Genomic DNA, 25,745 nt, shown 5'->3' with positions numbered 1-25,745 from the left:
TTGCAGGCCAAGGATGATGCTAGAAAACATAGTCACAAAGCCAGCATCAAAGATTCCTTGGGCATAACCCCTCTCTCTCATTAAGGGAGACTAGATATGACAGTACTTAAGTGCTAGATTTCAAGAAACTGAAATTACTGTAATGAATTATAAAGGCAAAGGGATGTCTTATGGTGGGAAGGCTTTTCTTAAAAGTAATACTGGAGGCTGTCCCACTTATCTCCCACTTCAAAGTTTTCCTCATGAAATTCCATGGGAATAATGGAGGAATAGAGTAGCAAGTTTCTGAATCATCTGTTGCAGTAGACAGTGTGTAGTATAAAGCTAGATGGCAGCAACAATGACAATACACTGCTTAGATATGGTTGGTTGACAACCTGGCGGATCCTTGGTGGATGAACCACCATGTCTTATCAAGGCCTCAATTCCCCTGTCTTATTCTCAGTCAGTAAATGAAAAAGATAGAGGTACAAGGGTATTTTTATTTCTGAAGGCCACTATAGTTCTTTAATGGGTGACCTGGCCTCAAGGACTACCTACTCTTGGTTGCAATATGATGGAACTGAGAATCTTCATGTTTAATTCCCTTCCTTATTCCATTCCTTCCTCAGGATTCAGAGCTGAGTGCTCTCTTCATCCTTTATCTTTCATGGGAATTTCCTTCAACAAACATCTTTTTCCTCCAAGTAGACTTTAGCAGCTACTTCCCAGAAGATCTAAACAAACAGTGAGAACAACAAACTAATAGCAAAGCCTGTTTGATCAGTCAATCTTTTTTCATAACACTGGGTATAAGTATGTACCTAAATGAGCATGAGTTGTAAAGAGATATGCAGCAAAATGGTGAGATGAATCTGAGTTAAAAGTTTTGTTTCATTTTTTCTTGCCCCCTGAGCAGTTATATCTTTGTTCTTGGAACTTGAGACCCATCCAAGGGGATTCCTGTGGAATATTTTTACTTTAAAAGATCGCTATTTCAGCTCTATCAGAAGGTGATATAGATGAATTATCCCTAGGACAGAAAATAGTTTACATCTAGTGCAATAAACTGTTAGGATTATAAGAAATGGAGAATTTAAGACATATTATGCAATTATCAACAAAGAACATTATTTGATTGATTGCAGAATATGAGAAGGAGCAAGAGTGGGAAGGGAAAGGAGGTTCAGTAATAGACGTGGATTAATCCTACACTTTTTGATCAAAGGGCAGTGCTTTACCTGATGATAGTAAACCTGGAGGCTTGGGATGGGAGACAACTGATGCCAGACATAATGAGTCTGTGCATATGGGAAAAATATAAGCGGTGTTATATAAGAAGGAGTTATATAGGCTGAAGGTCAGAGGAGAGTGGAAAAAATGAAGATATGATAAAATATATCTAATAAGTCACCTAAGAATAGTTAAGATTACTAAGAGAGGATATAGAGAAAGACAAAAGATGACTGCTAAGGAAAGGAACAAGTTATACCATCAACTCTACTTAAAAATATCTAAATATGTACATACATTTCTCCCAGGGTAAACAGCCTTCTCAGTGGCCTCTCCTCTTTCTGCCCCCCTTCTGTTGGGATATTTACATAACAATCTACAAGAAACTTCATCTTATTGGAAGTAGTATCAATTGGTGTTCAAAGATTTGGAGTGAAAATATTTAAATTCTAGTTTTCCAGCTGATATGGCTTTAGAAAATTTATATGACTTATGTAAGTATCAGTTCCTTTACCTATAAAATGAAGATGAAGAGGAACCATGTATCATACATGGTGATACTGAGATTAATGCCTAAGTGTGTAAAATAAATATGAGGTAACATAATGTCTGGGATAGTAATCACTCAGTAGACAGTAACTAGGATATTGAAGACAACTCAAAGTGGAAATGACATTTTTTTTACTCTCTTTAACTAGCAGTAATAGGAACTTTCAGAATGACTACAAATATTTAAAATGTCTAATAAATCATATACATTTTCGTAAGTATAAATCATAAAAGCAACACAAAATTATTTGTATTTGAGTCCATGCTGAATTTAGTACATTTGGTGAACTAAGGAGTACACTATGAAGGAACTCATTTTCACAGAGTAAAGGGACAGACATTTTGTGCTTGACCCAGTATGACTGTTTTGGTCTTCAAAGGAGGCTTATGATGTACAAAATTATCTTTGTTTGGACAATCTGCACAAAAGGTGAGATTAGACAAAAAAATATGACCTGTTACTGTGGTGTTAAAGAGCATGAGTTCCATTCCTTGTTAGTCATGTAACCTAAGCAAATGATCTAACTTCTAGAATCCTCAATTTGCCTGACTAGAAAATAGGATTTATCACTTAGTACAACAATGGCAAATGATGTATAGTTAATGATGTTAGCCACTATTATTACTATTCCATCCTTCATTCTACTAAATGTGTCAAGAGCCCCTTCATTCTGAAGATGCCCCTTTGCTTTGGCTGTGCAAAATTAACTGAGACAATTTTTACCCTTCTTGTCGCTGCTTGCTTTCTGTTGATTTGAAATTCTATTTAATTGAAGTGTGCCTCAACTTTCCTTTGACATTTACTATTTCTTTGTAATTTTTTTTTTTTTTTGGTACCGGGGATCAAACTTGGGACCTTGAGCTTGCGAGGCAGGTGGTGGCACCACTGAGCTAAATCCCCGGCCCATTTCTTTGTAGTTTTGTTCTTTGCTTTGAAAGATTTCTTTAAATTTGAACATATAGTCTTTTTATAGATTTTAACTACATATAATCTAACATATTTCAAAGAACTTTCACTTTCTGCCATTTTTCCTCTTTGCAGAATCCTATTCTTGTTTTGTGAAAACAATATTTTCTTACTTTCTCTAGTATTATGTCTAAAGCATTTTATACCCACTTGTCAAAATTGCTACTTATTGTCATATTCCCGGAAAGATCTGGTGCTTCTCAGCTTAGATTTTTGGCTTATTTTGTTCTTTATTTTTTCTGTAGGTTTGCGGCACATGTCTTAGTTCTTGAGTGTTCCTCCTTAATTTGTTGTTCCTAATAATGAACACTGGCTTGCTTCCTTTCTTCCCTGAAATGGAAGCCTGCCAAGCTAGCAGTGAAAAAGAAATGGCAAACTAATAAGAGAGTGAGAAAAGAAATATTGCTTCTATTCAAATAGTAATAACAAGCAATTACCCAAAAATGTTACTGCTGGAATAATTGTGAGCAAGACAATTATAAAAATGAATATTCTAGAAAAACATGCATTCAGTTTGTTTGTTTCATGAGTGTCTTTAAGTTCTTTCTCTTCTTTAAAGAAATGAATATTAAATATTTAGTTGTTATCTTAGGGTTTAGTGGGGTTAAAATAAAGGAGTGGAATGCTAACTACCTAATGTATATGCAAAAGAAAAGCCTTGGATTTAGATGAAAATATTGCCTGTCTGTACATTCATAGGTTTAAATGTTTCAGATATCTAAGCATTATTTCTGGCAATGAGAGGTTTTTTTTAAAACTTACTATTGAAATATTAACGGCATCACATCAGAAATATGTATTAAAATTGCACCAAATTTCTCTACACATATCCAATAATGTGATCATTAATATATTCATCTGTAGTTTATATATGTTCACTTTATTTTAGGGTTCCTTTTAACTAATGTTCTAGGGCATCCCTTCTAATGTGAGGAAGAATTTTGCTACTCAAAGACAGGTCTACTAAGCAGAAGTACCATTATCACCTGGGAACTTGTTAGAAATGCAGTGTTTCAGACCCTCCCTGAGCACATTTTAAGAATCTGCATTTTAAGATATTCAGCTGATTCTTAAGCCCACTAAAGAATGCGCCAATAAATAGGAGACAGGATCAAAGTAAGAGTCACTGTTCTTCATTCTAGAAGTGGCTTTTAGTAGAGTGACTGTGTATAATGTATGTAATATACTGTATATTTCAAAAGGCCAGGAGACAGGATATTGAAGTTTTCTCCATAAAGAGATGATAAACATTTGAGAAGATAAATATTTTTACCCATATTTAAACATTACACGATGTATACATGCATCAAAACATCATGTTACCTAGTCAATATGTGCAACTTTTTGGTATTAGTTTAAATAACTGTAATTAAAATTAATAGAAGTATATTTTAAATTAAAAGTTTAGAATTCATTAACACAGAATTGTTTTAAAAAAAGGAAATAAAATAGTTTATGACATTTAAAAATATGGTTTCAGCAAATGATGTGATAGTAACTTCTTGTAAGTAGTGAGCAAAATAATAATGAACACACAGATGTTTGATTCCATTTTTCTTTCAGTACTTTCAATGATCTCCAGAATGTGAATGGTATTCAGAATATTTTCCATTCCTCAACCTATGAATGAAAGCAAATCACACCATAAACAATACCTGCAAATCACACCATAGACAATACCTTTCCAAAATAAAAATTTTCTTCTTATATGTTTTATGCTAAAAATCATACTCTAAAAGTAGGAACATTGTTAAAAACTTTTCATGAAAATATTTTTAAATCTTGGGGAAGAATATTGAGAAAAATTTTAGGTCAAATATTTGCATGAAAGTCTGAATAATGTACTTGGAAACCAAAAGGTATTTTTAAATTGGGGGAAATGGAAGCAAAAGAACAAAAGCAAAGAAACATGGTCATAGTGGAGATTACAAAACTGGATCAGAAATAAGGTGTAGATACTGGGACATTTTAACTAGTCAGACACTTTTCAGATAATCCACTACAAAAGCAGGATCATTGAACCAAGATACATTGTGTAAAGGTACAAATTTTCAACGATTAATACCATTATATTTTATTCTTAAAATATATCAATAAAATTAATTTTAAAACACAGGATCATTGATATATTTTCCACTTCAATGGATGTCTTCATATTAATTTTACCACCAAGGAAGGAGTGACAAGAAGTTTTACTACTACTGCTCTGATTTTTATCTTCATGGAAGAGCCAATTGAAGAAGTGGACATAACAGGACTCTGGAGAATTAGTTGTTCTAGAAACTGTGATAACGAGGGAAAGCTAAGCATAGTCAGATGGACAGGCTGTCTGGTGGGAAGTTATATTCCAAAACGAAGGAAGAAGGTTGGTGTGATCTCTTAGTCTGAGTCCCTGGAAGAAAAGCAGTCGGAGGAGAAATACCAAATAATGAAGTCACATAGGATTTCAGTGGAGATAAAAGAAGTTAATGTCAACAAGAAAGAATTACAAGGATGAGAAAAGACAGAAATAAGGAATCATGATAAAAGATGTACATATGGTCTACTTATGTCGGAAAAGCTGCAAGGAACTTCAAATCCAGAAAGATATAGGTTCATTAACTACAGATTATCTTGTGGAGAATATAGTAGAATGCTAACAGCCATTAAAAAGATGCCAGATTACTCAGCTCCTTCTTTCTTTCTTGTTTATGTGTATTGTAATCACTTGTTCTCCTCTATCTTCCATGCTAAATTGAGCACAGAATTCTACTCTGATTCTTTGGGTCTAGTTTAAAAATCATAAACTCATTATACATTTGATCAATGAAAAGAATAAATGTGATTAATTTGGTTGCAGAGATTCCTGTCTTAAAAAATTCTTCTTGAGATATCTTATGTGTTTAAAATGTTTTTGGGATTATTAGATAATCTTTCCAATATTCTAAAAAATTCTAAATTGATATAGTTCAATAGAAAAAGAAGTTCTATAAAACTCAGAAAGGAGAGAATAAATGTAATACACTGTTCTTGATTGAATATTACTGAAGTGCTTAAGAAAACTTAAAGAATAAAATTCCAAATTGTCATTTTTCTAGGCTTTTTTGCTTTTTTTCAAATCAACATTATATGAATACATTAAAATCAAATATACAAAAGTATGTGATTAAATATGTAGTTTTAAAATGTATTTTTGACTAATTTATTTTAATTAGTTTTAAATTTTCACAATTGTATATGTGAGCAATTCATTTTTTTCGGCATTGCTCAAAATTAATTTTGTTATGGTTAGTTTATGTTATTTGCTATGCAAACAGGTCCAGAATTTGCAATTGGATGAAATGCTTTTATCTCTTGTAATATATATCATTTCACTCCTTTTATCCAGCTTGGCTTTTTTATAAATGCATGCAATTATTTTTATAGATGCACTGTAATTTATGTAACCAATATACTGATGGGCATCTCAATTATTTTTCATATTTATCTACTACATGTACACTGTAATAATTCCGTTCATGTGTTTTAAGACATGTGCAAGCAGATATTGAGAAAAAATTCCCCAAAGAAGAATTGCTAGCTAAAATGAAATACACATTTTGATTGTTAAACAAAGCCAAATTGCCCTTCATATAAATTGTATCAGTTTGATACATGAGCAATTTATAAGTGAGCATGTTTCCCTGTAAATGAATCAAGAGAATAAATAAGCATCCAAATTTAGGGACCCTTCTGCCCTGGTTAAACGGTAAATATGACAAACAGATTCAATATTACTCAAATGAGTTAATATATATTTACATAGTTGAACTAATTGAAATACTTGTGTTTTCCTTTTTATGAACTATTTGCATGCTTTATTCACTTTTTGATTAGTTTTTTTTTTTGGTTTTGAAGATCTCTAGGATCTCTTTAACTTAGGATGGCATCATTAGATCTTTCATGAGTTGAAATTGTTTTTTAAATTCTTGATTTACATGTTGACTACTTAGGTATGTTGTACAATGTAAGGTTTTGGTTTTCATCAAGCTGAATTTTGAATTACAGATACCAAGACTTTCTCCATTCCCACTTTATGTAGGAATTCTTTTTATTTTCTTTTAGAACTTTTATGGTTTTATTTTTGACATTTAAATATTTAATTCACCTGAAATTTATCTTATGTGTGGTATGAGGTAAGTTTCCAACTTACTCTCTCAAGACTGTTACACAGATATTCATCAGTATTTCTTAAATAGTTCTTTATCTCCCCAGAATTTTTTTAGTACCAAATTACTGGATGACTTGGCATGCATTTTTATTTTTGTCTACTTAAACTTATACATTGTACTGAAGCATTTCAGTGTTTTATAAATAGGCTTTAATATATGTAGAAAACTAATTTTGTTCATATTTGTGGATTTTTAATGTGTTTTCATTATTTGCATGTGAATGTTAGAATTGTGTTTAATAGACATTAGGTTAATTTTTAAATTAATCCAAGGTTAATTATTATCTCTATTATGTTAAGTGTTCCTTTCCAGAATGCATAGCATGTCATCCTTTTTTAGATCTTTTGGAATGGTTAAAGCCTTCTTCATATGGAACTGGAATAGTGCCAGGTGTTCCTAAATTTTTATCTTGTTTCTACTTAAAGGAAATCTTTTTTCTTATTATATGCTTTCCTGGATGTTGTATGTATATGTCACAATTTTTATTTTAGTTTTGAACCATATTGCCTTGTTAAACAAACTCTTATATTGCTGTTTTTCTAATATTTACATCATTACCTAGGTTGGATTTTCTTACATGTTCCTGTATGAAAGGAAAGGAGATCATGTGGTATTTCAGCTTTGCTCCTTTCAAAAACTGATGAGTCTTCTCCCCTCCTGCTATGTAGAAAAAAACTTTCTTGAATGCATCCTGTTCCTGGATGACTTAGGAATTTCTACTTCCTCAAAACCCAGTTTTATTCAGAGGCTTCTGTAACCATACTGACTTACCCCACCTAGTTATACTTCACCTCGTTTAAACAGGAAGAGCATTTTTACTGAGATGTACTGTTACTGGACTCTTTCTACTTTGCATGATACATTTTTTCAGACTCAGACTTTTCAAACTTTAGTTTCCGTCTTGGCTGATTTAAGTAGTTTACATGTATTTTGGAGGTTGTAATTATATCAGTCTTCTACTTTTGCCCAAATGAAAACTAAAATTTTTAATTTTGTTATTTCATTTAAATTAATTCCTGAAAGAAGTGCTGGTTAGCACAACCATTTTATACAGAAGCCTACCAATTATTTTTAAACTCTTTGGGAAATTGTGAAATGAGGATAAAGAGAAAGGGCAGATGTGAAAATAGACACGTAACATACTATTCAGGTGTCTGAGATTTTACTATTTAGAAGCTATGGCCTTCATTTGTTATGGTTTGATGCATATTTCCTGGTTTACAGATAAGACTGTATTGCAGAAACAGGTATATCCATTACAACCAGATGCATCTTTGCACCCATTTTCCAAGATTTCTTTCCAAAAAGAGCAATGAAAATAGGGGTGGAATAGATACCTGTACAGTGAGTTCTACATGGGTGAGACATTGACCTCAAGGAATGCATTACTTTCTAGATGTCAGCAAGCAAGCATGCTTCTCTTTTTGCCAAAAGAAGATATTATCTCCTCCCTTGCTGCAAACACCTCCCTGACAACAGTCAGGAACTTATGTTATTATATACCCAAGCCCAGCAAGATGGGTAGAAGCATAAGAAAAGTATTATCCTGTTAAATTTCAAAAAATATGGAAAGGTATGAATGCATTAGCATGTCACATTATTAAAATTATTTAGTAAGCACTCAAGAAGACAGTAAGAATCAAAATGAGATTATTATGGTAAACTGTATGGAGATAAGCTTTTCCTCTTAGAAAGTGTTTTATTACTGATGGGATAGAGACACTTTTCAGGCATAGCATGTGAATTTTAGAGGTTTCTGAACAGTACACAAGAGTGGCTCTATACTTGATATCTTTCTATTTATTAAATTTATTTTTGCTGTTCCATAACAGCATAAAATTGTACATTTTAATGGGGCACTATGTAAAGTTTTGATAAATGCATATATGGTATAAAGTTTAAATCAGATTAACATTTATCTCCTCAAAAATTTATCATTTATTAATATGAAAGCACTGCAAATCCTTTTATCTACCTTCTTAAAATGTAAAGTACATTATTGTTACCGATAGTCACCCTACTGTGCAATTCACATCATAACTTCATGCTGTTAATTGTAACCAGAGTCCTCTGGTCAGTCTTTCCCCATCCCTCCTTTCCTGCCACTATGCTCAGCCTTTAGTAACCACCACTCTACTCTAAACTTCCAGGAAATTAGCTTCTTTAGGTCCACATAAGAGTTAAGATCGCATAGTACTTGTATTTCTGTTCCTAGCTTACTTCACATACTAGGATCTCCAGACACAGTCATTTTGTCAAATGACAAGATTTCATTCTTTTTACAATGAACAGTATTTCCCTGTGTATATGAACCACATTTTCTTTGTCCATTCCATGAGATGCTGGACATTTAGATTGTTTCCATCTCTTGTCTCTTGCAAATAGAGCTGCAATTAGGATGGAAGTGCAGGTGTCTTTTCAACCTGCTGGTTTCATTTATTTTGGATATACACTCAATAGTGGGATTGCTGAATCTTATGGGAGTTCTATTTTTAAATTATTGAGGAAACATCACATTTTTTCCCATAGAAGCTTTACTAGTATACATTTCGATCAACAAGATGCCAGGATTCTCTCTTTTCCATGCCCTCACAGCACTTGTTATAGAGCGTCTTAAGGATAATAGCCATTCCTACTGAGATGTGAAGTGATACTTTATCATGAGTTTGATTGCATTTCCTTAATGATTAGTAACATTGACATTTTTTTCAGATTTGCATGTCTTCTTTTGAAAAATTTATACTTAAATAAATATACTTCCCATTTTATTTAGTTTTGTTTTTATTTTGCTATTAAGCTTGTGGAGCTCCTTACACATATTAGATATTAATTTCTTGTCAGATATATAGTTTGAGTTTTCTTTTATTCTGTAGGTTATCTTTCACTGTGTTGATTGTGTACTTTGCAGTGCAGGAGCCTTTTAGTTTGAGTCAATCCCACTACTCTATTTTTGCTTTTGTTCTCTGTAGTTATTTCCATTCTGATTTCTTTCTTAAAAATTTTATTGATCCATTTTAGGTATACAATATAATGACATTCATCGTTGGAAATTTATACCTTTACATAATATATCTTTTTTTTTTTCCCATACCAGGGATGGAACTCAGGTCCTTGTGCTTGAAGGGCAGGTGGCAGAACCACTGAGCTAAATTCCCTGCCCATATATCTTGGTTTTTATTTTTTCCCCATTTCCCTGCCCTCCCTTCAATCCCTCCACCCACTCTATTTACAAAGATTGTTTCCATTTTCTCATATTAATTCCATTCCCTTCTTTCCTTTCCCCAGAAGCCCCTCCCACTCCTCCTTCCCCTTTGTCCCCTTTTCTTCCTATTTCACATTATTATACCATTTAGTCCTTATTTACACTTTCAGTTTCTCACACTAGAGAAACTATTTGGTATTTACACATATGTGCCCTATTTATTTCACTTAAGAGTATGGCTTCAATGTGCAATCAATTAAGCTATAAATGTTTCTAATTTTTCATTTTTTATGGCTGACTAATACTCCATTTTATTAAAAAACCACATTTTCTTTATCCGGTTTCCAGTTGATGGGCATTTGGGCTGTTTTCAAGTTTTAGCTATTACAAACTGTGCTGGTATGAACATGGGAACACATATATCACTGTGGTATGATTCTTTTAATTTTGGGGGGAAGATACCCAGCAGGGGACTAGCTGGGTCAAATGGGACTTCCAGTCCTAGTTCTTTGAGGCATCTCCATACTGATTTCCACAGTGGTTGCACCAGTCTACTCTCCCACCAGCAGTGGAGCAGTGTTCCTCTTTCCCCACAGCCCAGCCAGAATTTGTTATTGGTTGATTTCATGATAGCAGCCATTCTTTCTGGGGTGAGGTGGAATCTCAGTGCTGTTTTCATTTCCATCTCTCGAATAGTCAGTTATGTTGAACATTTTTTCATAGCTTCTGCACAGCAAGAGATAGCACCAACAGTGTGAAGAGACAGCCCACAATGTGGGAAAAAATATTTACCAGCTTTTCCTCAAAGGTGTACTATCTAGAATATATAAAGAACTTTTGAAAAATCAGACCTCTCAAATTTAAAGACCCAATCCAAAAATGGGCATCTGAAATGAACAGACATTTCTCACACAAAGAAGTAGAAATAGCAAATAAATACATGAAAAAATGTTCAACATCACCCATTCGGATTTCTTGAAGCATTTCTACTACGTTTTCTTCTAATAGATAGTTTCAGTTTTTATATTTAAGTACATATTTATTCTATTTTGAATTTATTTTTATAATTGATGACAGGAATGGATCTAGTTTCCCAGACCTGTTCTCTTTTCCTAGATTGTTCTGCATATGGATACCATATTTCCAGCACCATTTATGGAAAAGACTCTACTTTGTCCAATCAGTGTTCTTTGCACTTTTGATAAAATCAGTTGACTGTAGATGTTTCTGTTGACTTCTAGGCTCTGTATTCTATTCTACTGATGTCTGCATCAGTTTGTATAAAATTCTGTGCTGTCTTGAGTACTACAGCTTTATAACCATACTTTAAAGTCAAGTTGTACAATGCCTTTAGCTTTGCTTTTTCTGTTCCAGGTGACTTTAGATATGCAAAGTATTAGGTAGTTTCACAGCAATTTTACCTTTTTGTTTGGATTTGTGCATACTATCGTTGGTGTTTTGGTGGGTATTTCCTTAAATGTATAGATTACTTTGGATAGTAAGGACAATTTAACAATAGTAATATTAAAATGGGATGGCTATATATTTTATTCTGTCATATTTAATTTCTTTCATCAATATTTTATAATTTTATTTATAGAATTCTTTCATATCTTTGGTTGATTTATTTCTAGGGGTTTTATTTTGGTTGTTTTTGCTATTATAAATGGGATTGATTTCTTAATTTCTATTTCAAATAATTTGCTACAGGAACATAACTGTGCTACTAATTTTTTTGTATGTTTATTTGTATCCTTTGTTGACTAAATATGTAGTACCAAGAGGTTTTGGTGGAGCCTTTATATATATATATATATAATATTTTATGATATAAGATAAGATATATAAGATATATATATCCATATATATCATAGGGACATATATATCTTGGCATATATATCACAGGGATATATATATATCTTAGGAATATATATCTTAGGGGTTATATATATAAAATCTTAGGAATGTGTATATATATGTCTTAGGGATATTATCAGGATATATCTTTACATATATATATATATATATATATATATATATATATGAAGGTAGTTATGAGGTTACTTTCCAGTAATAAAAGCTTATTTTTCTCAGTTTCATTGAAGAACAGTAGCTAAAATGAGGTAACAGAAATACTATTTTATTATAACATATCTGTATGTTATAAAATATATTTTATTATAAATAAATCATATTATACTTTCTTACAGTTTTAGGCAACGTACTTTAAGAGTTTCATGAGACAAGGTCAGAAATGTGAGACCAGTTTAATATTACCATATGAGGAGCAATAGAAGAATACTTTCCAACAAAAAACAGTACAGATGATCTATTTTAGAAGAAAAATTTAATTTGCTCTCTTTGTTCTCTGATAATGGATTTTTGGTCAATAAGTAAATGATAATAGACATTAGAGTATATACCAGAGTTCAGTATAAAGAAATAGTTCAAATAATATGACCTATGGTAGAGAAATATGTGGGATGAAGAAAATTCAAACCAAGGATGGCTCCTTGCTTTGTGGTGCATGAAATTTGCACAATGCAAAGAATCTCTTTAGGAAGACATACAAAATATGAAAGTGGAATTAAAAATAATAGTAAACTTGCATTTAGAATGAGAAAATATTTAACAAAGTACACATTTTTGGAATGTCTAATGACACATATTATAAAAATCCTCAAATAACTTCTTATTTTAATTAATTAAATGTGGCAGATGTATTTCCTTTCCTCTACATTTTTCATTGTATATGCTTTGATCATGTCTTTTTGGATAATAATCTCGTAATTTTTTAGTAAGTATTAGAAAGATATGTTTTTCTCTTCAAAAGTATGTTACTGAGTGTGTACCTAAATTATATACAGATGTATTTCAAGAATTATTTGTTGATTTTATTTTAGGGAAGTGCTCCACTGCCACTGCCATGAACCCACATAGAAATACATGCAGCCTCCCTATCAACATCCCACACCATTGTGGTACATTTGTTATCATCCTCAAAAATGCACTGATTCACCATTATAATAAAAAGTTCATTATGTGTATTTTTAAACAATATAATTTGGAACATTCTTCCAGGATCACAATTCATTTCTAGTAATGCTATTTTTTTTTCTGAAATACTCTGGATCTGTGACTGTACAGTTTATAATCACATTTTAGCTCTAAAATGATATGTACAGGGCGATCTTCAATGATTTGGAGTTTCTTGTGATACCTTAGTCCTAATTCCAACATTTTCATAAAGAAAAACATGGTCCAGGCTCCAGTGCAGTTGCTTTGATATTGTGTTAAAAGTCAATCTTTTTGTATGTGTTATGGTTGTTCTCTAAAATGTCTCCCTAAAGGCTTATTGTGTGGAAGGCTGGAAGCTGATGGGCTTTTCAGAAAGTGATTGGATTGTGATGTCTTTAACTTTATCAGATCAAGCCATCCATTAGATTGCAATTTGGTGGCATCATAGGGAGGTCATGGAAATTTAGGAGGTGTGGCCTAGTTAAAAGTGAGATCAAAGGAGCATGAGCTTGGGAGCTGTCTCTTGTCTATAACCTCTTCTCTCACTCTGGCTCTCTGCTTCCCAGCCACCAGGAGGCAAGCATCTTTCTCCCTCCATGACCTTTTGCTGTCATGTTCTGCCTCACCTCAGACTAAATAAATTGATTCCAGCCAACCATGGACTCAAACTTTTGAAACTATGAGCAGAGTAAATCTTTCCTCCTTTTTTTCCTTAGATATTTGCACAGAGGAATGAAAAAGTAGCATGGTACATTATTAGATATTTGTTTTAGTAATGCATTATTTGATATATCTTTGAAGAATCAAAGGATTAACAATTAGGAAAATAGCTGTTATTTTTTAAATAAAACTTCTCTAATCCTTATAAACTTGTTTCAGTTGCTTTTTCTTTGGAATGAATATACAAATGTTATGAATCTGAAATCCACGGAAAATCTTCATTGTTCCTATGTCTGACCAAATTACTTTCCTAGATTAGATTAGTGAAAGGTAAATAGTTTTAAAACTATTATTTAAAAAGGGAAAGGCCATGAGAAGGATAAGAAATGTAAAGCATATTAGACTTAAATCTTTAAAATAGTCAGGATATTATTTGAAGAAGAAAAACTATTACATAGAAGGATATTCACTGGTGTGCTGAAATTTTAACAATGTTTTAGATTCAATTAAAGGATTTTTCATTCCACTACAGATAGGAAACCCATGCTTTCTGCAAGGATGCTTGGTCTCCTTTGCACTCTAAGGTTTTAGGTATTCAGCTTTTGCTGTGAATAGCACTGCACTTTTCCGACTTCCGAAGGGGCAATCCTTCTCATCAGCCATCTGAATAGCACGATGGCAACAACATGAGGTATAGCTTAGGAAGAGAAATGGTGTGGTGATAAGGACTAAAAGGTGTAATAGATAATGTGAAATAGGAAGGAAAGGGACAAAGGGGAAGGGGAAGTGGGAGGGGTAGGCAAAAGGAAAGAAGGGAATGGAATTAATATGAGAAAATGGAAAAATGGAAACAAAGTCTTTGTAAATAGGGAGGGATGGAGGGGTTGAAGGGAGGGCAGGGGAATGGGAAAAAAAATAAGAACCAAGAGAGATTATGTAAAGGTGCAAATTTCCAATGATGAATGTCATTATATTGTATACCCAAAATGTACCAATAAATTAATTAAATTAAAAACTCCACTCCAGGAAAAAAAAAAAGAAATGATGTGGGGGACCTCCTTATTATTTTTATTATTATTATTATGCCCAAAGAAGGCTGTAAGCTTGTTTTGAGACGTGGGTCTGGCAGAAGCCTATGTGCCAAGGCCAAAGTAACTCTTACCCAAATTTTGTTTCCACGCTTAAAACCTGTTTTACTAAAAAGATGAGATTAATTATTAACCACAACCCATATTTTGTCTGTTCTTTTCCTAATTCAAGAATGCTTTGTCTTTTCCTTTACAAGCCTTGCCTGCATCAGTAACGTGTTCATAGCAACTGCGTGTCCCCTCACCATAGCCCCTTTACTCCAACCTGACCATGATGTCATCAATAAATAGCAGTGGCTTGGACTGGCCAGAGCCTTTGCTGGTTGCTCAGCCCTGGCCATCTTGGTTTCTTATTTCTCCGTTTCTTTAATTCTGTATTTGAGTCTTCCTTCAACCCTGCATCGTACACTAGGCAGGAGATCGGATCCCGCTGCAGAGGTCTCTGACACAAACACTACCGAGGAGACGAACATTACCCATCTTTAAATACATGACAAGTGTCTTCAAAACGGAAAATAAAAATGTAATGCTACACTTAATCATATATAAATCTTTGCTTTTCCTACTCTTCCTTACAGTACTAGACCCATCCCCTTTTTAATTTTTTGCCAGATTTTGACGTCTCTGCACATTGAATTCTTTTTTTTTAATCCATGAACTTGTGGATTCCTTTGCCATCTGCACAATCTTTTAAACTTTTAGAAAAAAATCCTTGGGAGCTTCAGAAACCACCTACATTTTGTGTAAAACAGGAGGGAAACTTTTCAACATTTTCATCTCTCTACAACTCACAAATAGCTTCTCAAAATGATTTTTGCGACTCATTTCTCTTCATTCATTTACTCACTCAAAAATAACATTTAAAAACTGAAACATGCTAGGAAGAATGTTGATTCTATAACTAGAAGTTACATGTAAGGCTATTCATTCTGCAGCCATCTCTATTGCCTTTGAATAATCCCCGCATTTCTACAATTATTTTAAATCTTTAAATTTTTCTAAATAATTCTCAATATTTTTCATTACCTACTGCCTCATTGGTAACTTTAATCTCTTTACATCTCTATTCCTTCTCCTGTACAGGATGCACTTGTACAGTGCTATCTGGGCTTCCTTACAGTTGCAATATCACTTTTCACCTCCTATAATGACCACACTCACAAACAGATAAAAGGCAGCACCTGGGCCCTACTCTATGTAGTCTCTAAAGAATGTTATAAAATGTACTCTTCTTTCTTCCAATGTCTTACATAAATGGAAAGAATATGTGTGCACAGCATAGAAAGTAATCTATTTCTTTATATTTACACAGGGAAACTCTCTGAAAAATTAGAAAAGTTCTGAGATTTGTTATCAACAAACAAATCATACTAAAGAGCTATGAAAAAATATCTCCCCATGATACCATTTATTTTACATACTTTATTGCTTTTTTTCAATTTAATGTGTTTGCCAATAGAGAATTCATGTATGCAACATGGGAATCCTATCAATGCCAGGTGATAATAAGTTACTTCAGTTCATTTGGGAGGCACATTGACACGTTGTCTTGAGGCCACCAGTTGTAAATGAAGACTGTTAATGGAGTTGTAGTGTCAGGATCTTCAGTAAAGGCCCCATTTGTATGAGAACTGATTTATTCACTTTATTTTTAATGCAGAGGACTGATGATAGTTTCTGAATTTTGTCATCTTTTGTTGTCCTCCTGTTGTCTTTGACCAGTGATTTGACTGCAGATATTGAGTTGTGCTTTACATGGATTTCAATTTGGTGATCTAGATTCTGCTAATACACAATGTCTCCTTATCCCTGATCTGAACTCTATTTCTGTCTTACATCTGTGATTGCAATAGCTTCTGGCTCTCCAGTGTCTGCACCTTGTCCCCTTGCCCTTTTATTTCACAGCTGACAGCTTTACCCTACTTCAGAGATGAGGCAAGACATCTCCTTTATTATACAAAATGAATTATGCTCATATATGTTCTATGGGCTAATATTTTAGAGTTCTAAACTTTTTAGCTGATCAAAAATTCAATATCAGACTATCTTGTAAATATAGCTATTATTTAAAATTTGTTTATTAATCTGATATGTTTTTTCTCATTAAGTTTATTGGTACATTTTAGGTATACAATACAGTTACATTCATCATTGGGAACTTGTACCTTTACCTTATGTATCTTGGTTCTTATTTTTTCCCCACTTCCCTGCCCTCCCTTTTGGAAGTAATTGACTCTTTCATTTTCTGTTGTGTTAAGCTTGAGTAAGGTACTATACTTCTCTTGGCCTGAGATTCCACATCCACATATTTTACAAGGTTAAAGAGAGTTCATGGAAACATACCTGTAAAAACAGCTTAAAATATATGACTGGTACACAAGAGACACTTACACAATGATAGCCTCTGTCCTCTTATATTGCTGATAACAACCTCAGATAAAAAGATGTTTCAATTTTCCTTATAATACTATACAATCAAAAATATCTCACTGACTTTTTCTTTTCATTATATAATCTTTGAGATAGAGTTACATAGTAATATTACTAGAATAAAAATGTATAAATTATTTCTTGGTATTACTTAGAAATCCTGAAAAACTGTAAACAATTATCTCTGTTATCCTAATAATCAAGTGTTTTGCAATTATTTTGATATTCATTTGATTTCTGTTTTCCAAGGTAGATCAAGGTGTTATCAGAAGCTCAATTTATTTATTTATTTATTTATTTTTATTTTTTTTTGGTACTGAGGATCGAACTCGGGTCCTTGTGCTTGCACAGCAGGTGGCAAAATCACTGAGCCAAATCCTTGGCCCTAGAAACACAATTTATTAAGATAGGACAGAAATGTATGTTTAAATAGATCCTTGTACTTTTCACTTGTATTTGTATCATCACCTAGAGTTATTACATAAATATAAATTTCATTTTATCACATACCACCTGAAAGCCTCCAACAGCTTTCCATTGCTTTGAGGATAAAATTAAATATACAGAAACCATTGGAAGTTCTTTTTTTCTAATGTTATTCTATATTAATTTTTAGGAATAAATTACTCTAAAATATTTTCATTCATAATCAATGCCCAACCATACGGATTATATTCTATTCCTCACTTCTTCAATACTTCATCATTTTATAAATTTGCATTTCCGCTCTCTGTGTCTGGAATAATATTCACTACCTCTCTCCATACAGTCTCTTTTTGGTGAATATGGGTAAAACTTTACAATCAGTTTGATGTCACCTCGTCTTTGATGTTCCTCACCCTTCCCCATTTTAAAAAATAATTTCAATCTTGTTTTCTCTTTTCAGCCATCCCTTTATCAAACTTATTTAATCAATCATACTGCTTTGCTTTTATATTCTTATGTGTCAACTTCAAGGAATGTGTTCTGATTTTTCAACATTTTTTCTCACTATGCCAAACCCACACATTTGTAAACTAAATAAATGAGGCTCATTTGTACATAGATGCATCTACAATTAATGAGTACAACATATATTTTAATTATGAAATTTCATCCTTATTTTCTTATCTTTCTAATTTAGACATTTTTTTTAATCTCTTGGTATTTCTACTTCAAAGCTGCTTGTTTATTTTATGAATTATTCAGTAGAAGAAACATAAGAAACAATGATTTGAAAAATATGCAAATACACTAGTGACTTTTCTTTTCCAAATTTCATAAACCACAGGATTAATAAACCATGAGCATCTGACAATTCAAGCATCAAGTAACATGTCCCGAAATACATTAATACCACATTGACTGCATTTGAATATTTAAAGAATTATTTATCAGATAAAGATAATATTATCAGCTTTGCTTTCACTGTTACAATTCCATTTATCAATTTTTCATCTATTCAGCAAATATTTTTTAAAATTTACTCTGTACAAGATATAATAGTATATTATATTGTTCTGGGAAATATTTCTTAGCTTTAAAATAGTTTGAATTGTAGGAGGGATAAGATGCATATAAATGCACATAAATAAGCATGGATATAAATAAGCCAGATATTGATAAATTACATGGGTTATAAAGAAATACAATAAAAATTTAAGGTAAGGGAGGACAATTTCCTTATAAAAATGGAGAAGCAAATTAGAGTTATAATTTAAGATATTAACTACGTCTGGACATGTGGTGATGGAAAAGTTATCAATCTTTCAACTTTTCAATACAGTATTTTGTGTTTTATTCTTGATGAAGAGCATAGATATTAAAAAATAGATATTAAAAAGCATAGATATCTTACAAGCTTAAATTAAAATAAAAACAACATATGGCTAAAAATATGATGACTATGACAGTTTGAGTTTCAGATATTGAGTCAAAGCCTAATGAATATGTCTAAATAATGGATTATTGAAACTAAATTTTTAACAGATTTATTCAGGCTATGACTGCTCTGCCAGCTAGTTGGGCTTTTCAGCATTATTATCTGGGTATTAAAAATAAAACTAAGAAAATAATGTTGTCATAAATACATCCAAATATGTTTTTGTTATATGCAAACTAATAAAAATCAGGTAAATTTAGATTCTTTTCTTTAGAAATATTTGTATTGCTTTCTAACAAATTGTGCAAATTTGCAAAGAATTAGAATATCATTTTAGTAAAAAAAAAAAAACCTTGGTAATAATTCTTCAAATAATGCTTTTTTACATTTTTCAAGTGAACATAAAATATCTAAAATAAATTATTTGGAATTATAGTATTATTTTTAGTGTGGTTCATTAGCATAAAAAGTAAAATAAAGTAAATGTGAATATCAATTAAAGTGCTACATAACATCTTAGAATGAACAAGAATTGTCCACTTATCTCTCCCTTATTCTTATCATTGCATGTGTGGAATTATAAAGTCTTAGATAAAAATATTATTACAAGCATAATAATCAGAGTAAACATATATATATCTGAAAATCAAAAGATGTATTTCTGTACTACAGTAATTTGTAAAACTTTGGGTTTTATAGTGTGGTTTATTCCTATTTTAAACAGTTGAACAATAATAGCACAGGATATTTTCAGCAGGAAAATGTTACACTTGTAATGGTTTCATGATAATAATGATTAGGTAATCACTGGGTGAATATGTTATTTCTAGCACCATCTTTTCCTTTATAGTTTACCTTATATGAATAATAATAATTACATGTTCAGAGATTCAGATTTACTGTATTGTACAAATAGTAAAAAATGGTGTATTGAAAATGCTATTTATCAGAGACGTTACTGAATTGAAACAAGCTAACTGCTTTTTAACAATTATTCCCTAACCCTCAGCCGGGTGGCTAAAATGCCTAAGCCAATGGCATTTGTTTTTATTGTAGGCTTCAAAAACTTTCCCAGGAATGTAAGATGTATGTACATATGATAATGGGGAGGTGGGCCATTATGTTTGCAGAGGGAATACAGAATAGATAAAGCTACTGATATGATTTTAACTTTTAAAGAGTGCTTTGTGTTAAAGCTACTTCCCCAGTGGGCACAGTAAGTGCCTTTTCACAGTACTTATAAACTTAACCCACCTAACCTATTCAATCACTTTTGAAAGAATTTTCTAAAACATTTTTAAGAAAATATATAAGTAGAAATTATACAAAGCAATCATAACTTCCTTAGATGTCTTATATATCCTTTTCACTATTACTTCTGTTATTTCAATATGACATGGGGAGGGAGTTTTAATTTTTAAATGCTAGACTATCAAAGACAATTAAGATGGCAGCAAGAGGACAGAGTAATCAATATTAAGATTCTCTCCATGTCCAGCTTTGAGATAGGTGGGATATAATTTAAGAAAATAATTGCAAAGGGTTAAAGCATGCAATAAATATTTAAATTCACAAAGCTTCATTAATACCAAAACAAAAAAGCTCTATGTGTAATATATATAATAAATGTATATATTATATATGATATGTATAATAAAAGACACATAGTTAGTGCAGGAAAATCATCCTAAAGTCAGTGGATAAAGACAGTAATTATTCGTTTGTTTATCTGTGGGATGGAGGGAGTTTATTCATGTAGGTTGGCCTTGGCCAGACTTGGCTCCCAGATCCAAGCTGGATAAGGACTTTCACATTTCTCTGTTTCCTTAGATTTGCATAGTTCCTAAGGGTATGTTCTTATTGTGATGGCCAAATAAAATAAAGGAAGCAATGCAAATACATTGTATACCTCTTCATTCACTTTTCTTGAAACTAAATTGGTCAAGAGGAGGCACATAAACCAGACTCAAAGGCAAGAAGGGGGGGATAAATTTTATCTTTATTGGGAGAAATTTAAAAGTCACATGGCAGAGACTTTGTTTTCTCCTACCCCTTTACACCTTTTCTTCCTGTTTCACATTATCAATTGCACATTTTGACCCTTGTTTACACTTTTAGTTTCTCAATCCAGAGAAACTATTCAATATTTACATGTGTATTCTATTTATTTCACTTAAGAGTATGGCCTCAATGTGCATCCACTTATCTATAAGTCTTTGTAAGTAGGGAGGGGTGGAGGGGTTGAAGGGAAGGCAGGGGAATGGGGAAAAAATAAGAACCAAGATACATCATGTAAAGGTACAAAATCCCAGTGATAAATGTAACTGTATTGTATACCTAAAACATACCAATAAACTTAATGGGAGAAAAAGAATATTTTAAAAAAGTCACATGAAGAAAGCATGGGTATCTGGAATGTGGAAAAATGGGGCCAATAATTCCATCTGTCATAATGAAAATTCAAGGACTCTGGAGAAATCGAAGTTTATTTAGAAAAAAAAAAAGGCAAGTAAACAGAAATAGCCAAATTGCCAATCAGATTTCTTAAATGAATTATACCTCAGAATAAACAAGTGTTGCATGAAGGAAAGCGTCTATTCATAACCAACTTTTTTGGCTTCAAATAATTCATGGATCTGAATATCCATGGCCGCTAACATACAGAAAAATACACATGGGTCTATTCTTGGAAGAACCTTGAAGGGTTCTGGCCGTAAATCAACAAATATTAGTGAAAAAAACCCCTTAGATCTAACTACTTATTTAAAGGCTATTTAGAGATTAATGGAATTTAGGGATGATACAATTGGGAAAGTAAAGACTAGGGGATTCTACAGAAAAGTTATCCAAGTTTCTTTTAAAATTATAAGCCAACAAAAATGAAAATATCTTATGAAGCACATTAAACAATCACTTTTGTCCCTTTTTGAATTTTAATTATAGAAAAAACTGCTTAAAATAATTTCCTTTCTTTTTTCTGAGAAAGACAGTAAAAACTAGCTAAGGTGCTAAAAGCATTGCTTCCAATTTTATCAGTGCTATTTGTCAAATATGTTTTCTAATATTCTCCAGGAGATATTATTTTCATACCTTTCCATAACTGGAAAACTTTTATATGTATGACAGGAAACCCAGTGGGCAATCTAAGTTTTACACTATTATCAAGTTTCAGTTTTGTGTAATCGTACATTTCAAATGGGAATTAATTATCCAACACATTTGCCTACTATATTCTAAGCCTTCTATTTTAAACTAATGTAAAATAATCTGTAGCTTTCCTTGAGCTTGGTATATAATAAAATCATTTTCTTCCAGCTATGGGGAAGGAAATATCTTAAAGCTAAGCACTAAATTTGGAGAAAAAAAAATCACCTTTCCATACAGAATTACAACACAATTACTTGCAGGACTCCTGGACTTTAGTTATCCGTTAGGAAGAAAAATTATTGTCAAGAAGTTAATTATCCTTTATTCTAATTTATCAGATGTTTCATGTTTTCCTGTTTGATATACTCTTTAAATTATTTTAAGGAAGAGTAACTTGGCCTTTGGCTAATTCTCTAAAGTAAATGTCAGAAATTTTGTTTAAGTGACCAAAATCTAACTTTAATATTGCACAAAAAATTTTTATTTAAGCATTTTATATGCATCTTTGACACCAATCTCTTTATATTCATTAGAACTATGTTTTTCTTTATTTAACACAAATTTTACTAATAATTATCCCTGGTACCCCTCTGAATAATTTTACATAAAGCATTCTTTAAACACCTGTCTGTGATGCTCAAGTATTCATTCAAAAACTTTAAAATAATATTTGAAATAAAAATATTTTTTCACTGCAAATATCTGAGTCCTACATTTTAACCTACAATATGATTTTATAGTAACATTTTAAATATGTATTTTAAAATATTCCAAACTTAAAATTGAGACTCTATTCCTAGAAATAACTATTCAATTTTATTAAATATTTAAATATTTCTGTATCAGTTAGTTTTCTATTGTTGGGAAAAGATTTCTGACATTTATAACTTAAAAGAGGAGAAATTTATTCGTCTCAGCGTTTCAAAAAATTCAGTCCATGGTCTGCTGACTCTGAAGCAGAAACATCATGGTGGAGGGGCATGGTGGGTTAAAAATGCTTAGACCATAGTTGTTGGGAAGCCGAAAGGGGTTAGGGGATATGGAAGGATTAGATCTAGAAGAATCAGATATCAAAGGATCAGATATGGAACCCAAGGTTATGCCCATAACCTTCCCAGAAATACCTAGAAATGCATTTTAGTAAATATATTTTAGCAGGCTCTCAAACCAATCAAACTGACAATCCTGCTTGACTATCACAATTTAATTTATTGTATGCTAATTATGTAAAGTGTCATGTATGAACCTCTAAAGTTAACATTTAGTGAAGTTACTTCAGGCTAATATGTCTTCTTAAAATGGAGTGATTTTGTTTAAATAGTGAGTCAACAAATTTTTCAAATTGTGAAAAACCTTATAAATACCCAAATATAAATCAAATCTACCCTTCTATAACTTGGGACAAAGAAATAGTTGATGTAGTTAGATTTTTCCCCCATAGTGGAGATAGAAACCAGAATACAGTATGATAACAAGTGAATGAGAGGGTTTAAATGGTCATATTGGGCAATATTTTGATAAAATTGGCTATATATAGAAGAAGATGGAGAAGTGGGCTAGTAAGTAGAGAGAGATGTGTTTTAAGATCTTTTTTGTTAATTTATGTGGGAGGAGATACAATGATATATTTATTGTTGACAGAGGAATTAGTAAAAAAGAAAGTTTAATGATAAAAGCATAGGAACTTTCTCATAACTAGCACCAGACTGCAATTCTTCCATACACATTTATAATCAAATATAAAATATAAGACCATAAATTATAAACTTTCTCCAACATTTTGCAAAACACTGCACTATTTGTGAAAAAGAATCTCACCAAATGCATCTCATATCTATTTTTACGGAAAAGATAGAAGTTTGAAATGTGAATCCCACCAAATTCAAGAAGACCAGTGCATAATTTGACTTTCTGCAAGCAAAGCATAAAGTCAAGACTGCAAAAATTCAAGGAGATCAGCTATTAACTTACTGCTTGTTAGATATAAATCAGAACTAACTCTTCAAAGGACAGCAAAAGAACTGTCTGTATAATATGTCAAAAAAGACATCCCTTCACATCAGAAAAAATATTACTACATATGTTATATTTCCAATTGCTGAGACCCAATACCTGATGTATACAAGTTAAATGAGAAAAAATTATTTTTGCTCATGGCTTCAGAATATTCATTCTATGGTTAACTGGTCCAATGTAAAGACATTGTTGGGGAAAAGCTGTGGCAGAACAAAGCTCCTTGACTCATGGTGGCCAGGAATCAGAGCAAGGGACCAGCACCAGAGAAGTAGGGACCAGGAGCCAGATATAGTGCAAAAGGTTACACCTCTGTTCCCAGCCAGAGCCACACCCACAATTATGCTGTATGTGGGTCCGAGGCAAATAAAGTCAATAATCAACCTTAGCTATCACATCACACCCCTTGTCATCCTGCACTCAAACACATCTCTGTAAACCATACCAAACCTCCAAAGAAAGCCAATAAATTAATACTTAAACCTAACAGGATCCTGTGCATGATTGAAGCTACAATAATCCTTTCATCAAAGTACCAATAGTTTAGCACTTTTAAAAATATATAAATTAAAGTGTTTTCTGAGATTCGAGGTAAATTGTTAGCAGTGAACCTTTGTAAAAAAAAGAAACTACTTAGTTAACCCAATGCCACAGGGTAAGCAATCACATTTTTCTATCTGGCTTTTGCCTCTGATTCTCCAAATAAATCTGGCTAAAAGCAACCATCAGTACCAGTTATAAACCCCAAGGTCACACTTCCATGACCCACTAAGAGATGCTCAGAAATATGCTTTATTAATCCCCTGAGGAGCCCTCAAGCCAAGGAAATTGACAGTTAAAGCTTGAATATCAGGCTAGATGAGCCCAATACAAGTCAAGAGAAACTGAGTCAGTGTTGCCTTCATTGTTGGATGTAACAGACAAAGAATGGAAAATAACTATTAAAAATGATCAAGATCTTAACAGCTTGAAAGAGAACATGTTAATAGGAGACTGTAAAAAATTGATTGGAAATTCTTGAATAGAAAGTCAAAATATATGTAACATTTCTTACACTTACCTAAATTTACATGGGAAGTGTTAGAGGAAAGATTAGTGAACTTAGATCAATAGAATGAATTAATCTAATAATAAAGAGAAAAAAATTAAACACTCTGGATATAGTCAAATAATTTAATTGAATTCCCCACAAACTAGAACAAAACAATATCAACAACAAACTTCTCCCCATCTGATGGCACCAGAGCATGCAAACAAAACAGTAAAAACCTGTAGGCTGGCAGTAGGTAGAAGGTCCAGGCTCTGGCTAAACTTCACATGTTAATGCATTGACTAAGAAGGAAAACACTGAACTGTGACACCCATGTGGGCTAAAATTCCAGTGAAAATTTTGCAGTGACCTTGGTTT

The sequence above is a fragment of the Heterocephalus glaber genome, unplaced genomic scaffold (genome assembly GCF_053883595.1).
Source record: "Heterocephalus glaber isolate CG9 unplaced genomic scaffold, H.glaber_assembly_v1.0 deba00000347, whole genome shotgun sequence".
Classification (NCBI taxonomy): domain Eukaryota; kingdom Metazoa; phylum Chordata; class Mammalia; order Rodentia; family Bathyergidae; genus Heterocephalus; species Heterocephalus glaber.
Note: the sequence above shows the minus strand (reverse complement) of the source record.